This window comes from Pristiophorus japonicus, chromosome 14, assembly GCF_044704955.1.
Source record: "Pristiophorus japonicus isolate sPriJap1 chromosome 14, sPriJap1.hap1, whole genome shotgun sequence".
Lineage (NCBI taxonomy): Eukaryota > Metazoa > Chordata > Chondrichthyes > Pristiophoridae > Pristiophorus > Pristiophorus japonicus.
The window spans coordinates 86,897,076-86,903,155 of record NC_091990.1 but is presented as its reverse complement, the minus strand read 5'-3'; the positions used below and the strand labels follow the sequence as shown (position 1 = coordinate 86,903,155).

The 6,080-nt window shown below is 52.7% G+C and overlaps 1 pseudogene; it reads right to left on the bottom strand.

Moving 5' to 3' along the window:
• Positions 1–232: 232 nt before the first annotated feature.
• LOC139280369 (U2 spliceosomal RNA) lies at positions 233–464 on the bottom strand (annotated as a pseudogene).
• Between the last annotated feature and the right edge of the window lie 5,616 nt (positions 465–6,080).

Below are 6,080 nucleotides of genomic sequence, written 5' to 3'. Positions count from 1 at the left end.
AAATATAAACTAAAGGGCACAATCCTAAAGGGGGTGCATGAACACAGAGACCTAGGGGTATATGTGCACAAATCGTTAAAGGTGGCAGGGCAGGTTGAGAAAGCAGTTTTTTTTTTTTTTTTAATTTTTCGTAGCCAATCTTTCCAATTCTTTGTCAGATCACAAACGCCAGAGGTCACCTTGCACACATCAAGGATCACTTTGCGCTAATGCTCTTAGCCAAAAGGCCTAGAGCCCAAGCACCGTTCCTGGAAGTACTGCAATACCAGGTTCGTGCCATGGAGGTGGATGGGTCAAGCCCCCCACACACCGAGGTGGATGGGTCAAGCCACCCCACCCACCTCCTATTTCCAAAAAGCATAGGAGAACCACCTTCCTGATCCAGGGAGAACCACGTTGCGGTCATGGTTACTCCCCTGTCAGGTCAGTTACGCATGATCTTAGCCAAAAGGCCGAGAAGCGAGAAAGCAGTTAAAAAAGCTTATGGGATCCTGGGCTTCATGGATAGAGGTATAAGGGCCGAAATTGCCCATCTTGGTAAGGCACCCAACTTCCACGGCGGTGATGGACAGCATTCCAAAGTGCGTCATCACTACGCGCACCGCCGAGGTCCTGGGCCGGAAGCCCCATTGCCCTTCAAAAGTCGTCCGGCGCTCGGCGGTGCCAATAGTGCTTTTTTTTCGGGTGGTGCATCATTGCTGATGCATAGTTCCTCCCCCCTCCAATAGGCCCTTGACTATACTGCCGGAGTGTCTTAAAGGGTTGGTGATTTAATTGGATTTAGTGTCAGCGACTTTTTTGCATTCTTTGACGAGCAGTGCAAGGCTACAGTGCGCACTGCTTTGCGAGTGCTGGAGGCGCCTTCCACCTGCAGAACAGGGAGGCCACTTCGAGGAAGCTGCTCTTGTGGAGGCCTTTGAGATGGGGGCAGTGCTTGCAGACCAATGCCTCCTGCGCATTGTGCGTGCTGCTGAGGCATGGAGAAGAAGACGGCGCCGGGGGCAACGGCTGCAAAGACAGCGAGCAAGGGCCGCAGACATCATAGTGGACCAGCATGGAGAGGGCCAGGGAGATGGCCACAGAGGGCAAGGAAGAGCGATGGCACACGAAGGCCTCAGCAAGGGCCTCCCCCAAGGAGGAGAGGCAGGGGGGAAGCAAGAGAGGTTCCACATGAAGGGCCTCCCCCAAGGAGGAGAGTCCGGAATGACGATCCCCCCCGCCCCACCCACCAGATAATGGGCGAGCAGCCCAGGAGACAGCCTACAGCAGAGCCAGATGCTGGGCAGTAGCAGCCTGTAGAGTTGGAAGAGGCAGAATAGCAGCAGGGAGCATCCAATGAGTCACCTCACAGAGCAAGACAGCCAGACAGAAGTGGGGGTGAGAGGGCATATTGCAGAAGGGTCTTCCGCCATCAACTCGCATACACTGATACGAGTGATGATCAGTGCCTGCGCAGACTGAGATTACAGAAGGACGTTGTCACTGAGATCTGTAATCTTCTGCAGCCGGAATTGGAGCCACGGACACGGGTGAGGACAGCCCTGAACGTGGCATCGAAGGTTACTATAGCCCTCAGCTTTTAAGCCACAGGCTCGTTCCCTGTGACCAGGCAGAAGCAATTGGAGCTCCAGACTGCATTCATGCGCATTGCGCGCTTCCCCAGGGTCCAGGGGGTGATTGACTGCACCCATGTAGGTCTCAGGGCCCCCCACCAGGCTGCAGAGTAATTCATGAGGAGGAGGAGGAGGAGGCGCATGAGGAGGAGGAGGAGGAGGCCCATGAGGAGGAGGAGGAGGAGGGTCAGGAGGAGGAGGAGGCTCAAGAGGAGGAGGAGGAAGAGGCTCAGGAGGAGGAGCAGGATGCGGATGGGCAGCCATGCAGGAGGCGGTGTCCCCATCCTAACCCTGCAAGGGAAGCACAATGGCGTCTCATAGCTGCCCGGTTACATTACTGAATGCCCAGTTGAACCTGCATCTGGCTATTTCCATGAGCCAACCTGTGAGCCCTCTCACACATCATTACCGCATACTGAAATGAGAGACCTGATCACAAATTCCAAACACTAAATAAAGATTTATTAAAACCCAAACAATGGGTCTCCAAAACATTCACACAATCCATTATCACCCTTGTCTAACTCCTTATTACCCCTCTTACGCTGACCTATCCTTACAGTACGCCGCAGTGTCTCCTCTGTGGTTGCCTCATGGCTTTGGGAAGGCTGCTGTGTGTGTGTAGAGGAAGCTGCAGATGTCCCTCTCGGATGCCCTCGACTAGCTCTGGCCCTAGATGGGCCGGCTGCGGATTGGGCCGCATCCTCCTGTGCGATTTCAGTCGGAAGTGGTTGGGGCGAAGCCATGGTTAGCAGCAATGGCGGAGTGATAGCTCTCGGCTCAGGGCTGCTGTGAACTGGAGAGCCAACAGCAGTATCCTGGTCCGAGGAGCCAGAACCCCACCTCCCCCACCAAGCTGCTGGAGCACAGGTCAGCGGGGTGTGGTGGCACCTAAGGCCCTCGGTGGACCGTGGTGGACCCAACCGCAATGGCAGCAGTCATGTCGCGTAGCCTCCAGCTGAGACTGCATAACAGCAGCCACACTCTGGAAGCCAGCAGAGATGAAAGCTTTTTTTAAATTTCAAAATATACTTTATTCATATAAAAATTTGTACAGTACATTCAAAAGCAGATCAGTACATTTAGCTGCGGTCAGCAATCCCATACACTACATTTGGGTGCTGACGGCAGTTCCGTTCGATACATTTCCTTGCTTTTCAGTTCAAGTACAATTCGGTACAATACGGGATACATTGTAGTACATTCAACAAATTACATTACATGTGTCACTATACAGTACACGGAATGGGTGACGGTACATTTACACTTTTTCTTTCCAACGTGCATCACGAAACAGACCTTACATTGTACATGGCACTACATAGGTGTTTACAGATCATGGTGCTCCATGTACACAAAAAAGAAGTTGCAAGTACGGCCCGAGGGGAGTTTTGTACTGATTCCTGCGCCTGGGTTTACAGTGGCAGAAGGGCTTTAAACTGTGGACCTTCCTCACTGTGCCTTTGCGGCGACTGCACCAATTTTAAGTGCGTCCCTCAGCACATAATCCTGGATCTTGGATTGCGCCAGTCTGCAACACGCAGAAGTGGACATCTTGCTCTGGAAGACCAGCAAGTTTCGGCAAGACCAAAGAGCGTCTTTGACCGAGTTGATGGCCCTCCAGCAGCAGGTGATGTCTGTCTCGGTGTGTATCCCTGGGAACAGCCCATAGAGCACAGAGTCCTGTGTTACAGAGCTGCTCGGGAGCAACCACTGCATCTCTTTCCAAACCTGCCTTGCAAAGGCGCAATCCTGAAGGAGATGAGTGACAGTCTCGTCTGCCCCGCAGCCGATTCAGGGGCACCGTGCCGTGCTGCTGAGATGTCGGCTGTGCATGAACGCTCTGACGGGTAGGGCCCTCCTCACCGCCAACCAAGCTACATCTTGGTGCTTGTGTGACAGCTCTGGCGATGAGACATTCTGCCAAATGAGTTTGACAGTCCGCTCAGGGAACCTCCCGACAGGATCCACCCTCTCCTTCTTTCGTAGGGCATCAGGACGTTACGTGCTGACCACTGTTTTATGGCCTTGTGGTCAAAGGGGTATTTTGTTAAAAACTTTTCCACAAAGGACAGGTGGACAGGCATGGTCCAGCTGGTGGGGCCGTTTCGCGGCAGCGTGGCCAGGCCCATCCTTCGCAACACCGGGGACAGGTAGAACCTTAGCACATAGTGACACTTGGTGTTTGCGTACCGGGGGTCTGTGCACAGCTTGATGTAGCCGCACACAAAGGTGGCCATCAGGATGAGGGCCACGTTCGGAACATCCTTTCCTCCACTGTCCAGAGATTTGTACATTGTGTCTCTGCGGACGCGTTCCATTTTGGACCTCCAGACAAAGTGGAAGACGGCCCGGGTGACTGCCGCAGCACAGGAGTGAGAGATGGGCCAGACCTGTGCCACGTGCAGCAACCCTGAGAGCACCTCACTCCTGATGACCAGGTTCTTTCCTGCCATGGAGAGGAAGCGCAGCTTCCACCATCCCAGTTTTTGCTTCACTTTGGCGATATGGCTTCCCAGTTTTTGGCGCACGCCCCGTCCACTCCGAACCATATTCCCAACACCTTCAGGTAATCTGGTTTAACGGTGAAGGGAATAAAGGATCGGTCGGTCCAGTTGCCAAAGAGCATGGCCTCGCTTTTGCTGTGATTGACCTTTGCTCCCGAGGCCAGTTCAAACTGGTCGCAGATTGCAAGCAATCTGCGGACCGACTGCGGATCCGAGCAAAAGACGGCGACGTCGTCCATGTACAGAGAGGTCTTGACCTAAGCACTCCGCTGCCTGGGATCGTCACCCCTCTAATACCCGCATCCTTCCTGATGGACTCGGCATAGGGCTCGATACATAGAAACATAGAAACATAGAAAATAGGTGCAGGAGCAGGCCATTCAGCCCTTCTAGCCTGCACCGCCATTTAATGAGTTCATGGCTGAACATGAAACTTCAGTACCCCCTTCCTGCTTTCTCGCCATACCCCTTGGTCCCCCTAGTAGTGAGGACTTCATCTAACTCCCTTTTAAATATATTTAGTGAATTGGCCTCAACTACTTTCTGTGGTAGAGAATTCCACAGGTTCACCACTCTCTGGGTGAAGAAGTTTCTCCTCATCTCGGTCCTAAATGGCTTACCCCTTATCCTTAGACTGTGACCCCTGGGTTCTGGACTTCCCCAACATTGGGAACATTCTTCCTGCATCTAACCTGTCGAAACCCGTCAGAATTTTAAACGTTTCTATAAGGTCCCCTCTCATTCTTCTGAACTCCAGTGAATACAAGCCCAGTTGATCCAGTCTTTCTTGATAGGTCAGTCCCACCATCCCGGGAATCAGTCTGGTGAACCTTCGCTGCACTCCCTCAATAGCAAGAATGTCCTTCCTCAAGTTAGGAGACCAAAACTGTACACAATACTCCAGGTGTGGCCTCACCAAGGCCCTGTACAACTGTAGCAACACCTCCCTGCCCCTGTACTCAAATCCCCTCGCTATGAAGGCCAACATGCCATTTGCTTTTTTAACTGCCTGCTGTACCTGCATGCCAACCTTCAATGACTGATGTACCATGACACCCAGCTTTCGTTGCACCTTCCCTTTTCCTAATCTGTCACCATTCAGATAATAGTCTGTCTCTCTGTTTTTACCACCAAAGTGGATAACCTCACATTTATCCACATTATACTTCATCTGCCATGCATTTGCCCACTCACCTAACCTATCCAAGTCGCTCTGCAGCCTCATAGCATCCTCCCCGCAGCTCACACTGCCACCCAACTGCCATACAACACACAAACAAGAAAGAGGAGAGAGGACAGCCTTGCCTGACTCCAGATCTGATTGGAAAGCTTTCAGTTTCCCACCCGTTGATTCGAACTGCACTACTGATGTCTGTGTAGAGCAGTTGGACTCAATTGCGGATACCCTCCCCAAACCCCATTTTGGAGAGCACGTCCATCAGGTATGTGTGCGATATCCTGTCAAAGACTTTCTCCTGGTCTAAGCTGATTAAGCAGGTGTCCACCCCCCTGTCCCGCACATAGGCGATCGTATCCCTGAGTAGCGCGAGGCTATCAGATATCTTCCTGCCTGGGACAGCGCAGGTCTGGTCCGGGTAAATCACCAGCTCAAGGGCAGACTTGACCCTGTTGGCGATGACCTTTGACAGGATCTTGTAGTCCACATTGAGCAGCGAAATGGGCTGCCAGTTTTTGATTTCCTCCCTCTCCCCCTTCTGCTTGTAGATGAGGGTGATGATGCCTTTCCTCATCGATTCTGACATGCTGCCGGCCACTTCCAGCAGGTCTGGGCCCATCCAGTCCCACAGAGCCGAATACAACTCGACCGGTAAGCCGTCGCTTCTGGGAGTTTTATTCATCTTGAAGGACCGGACGGCCTTTGTCAGCTCGTCCAGAGTTAACGGGTGGTCTAGACTCTCCCGCTCGCTGTCGTCTAAGACCTCTGAGATAGATGACAGGA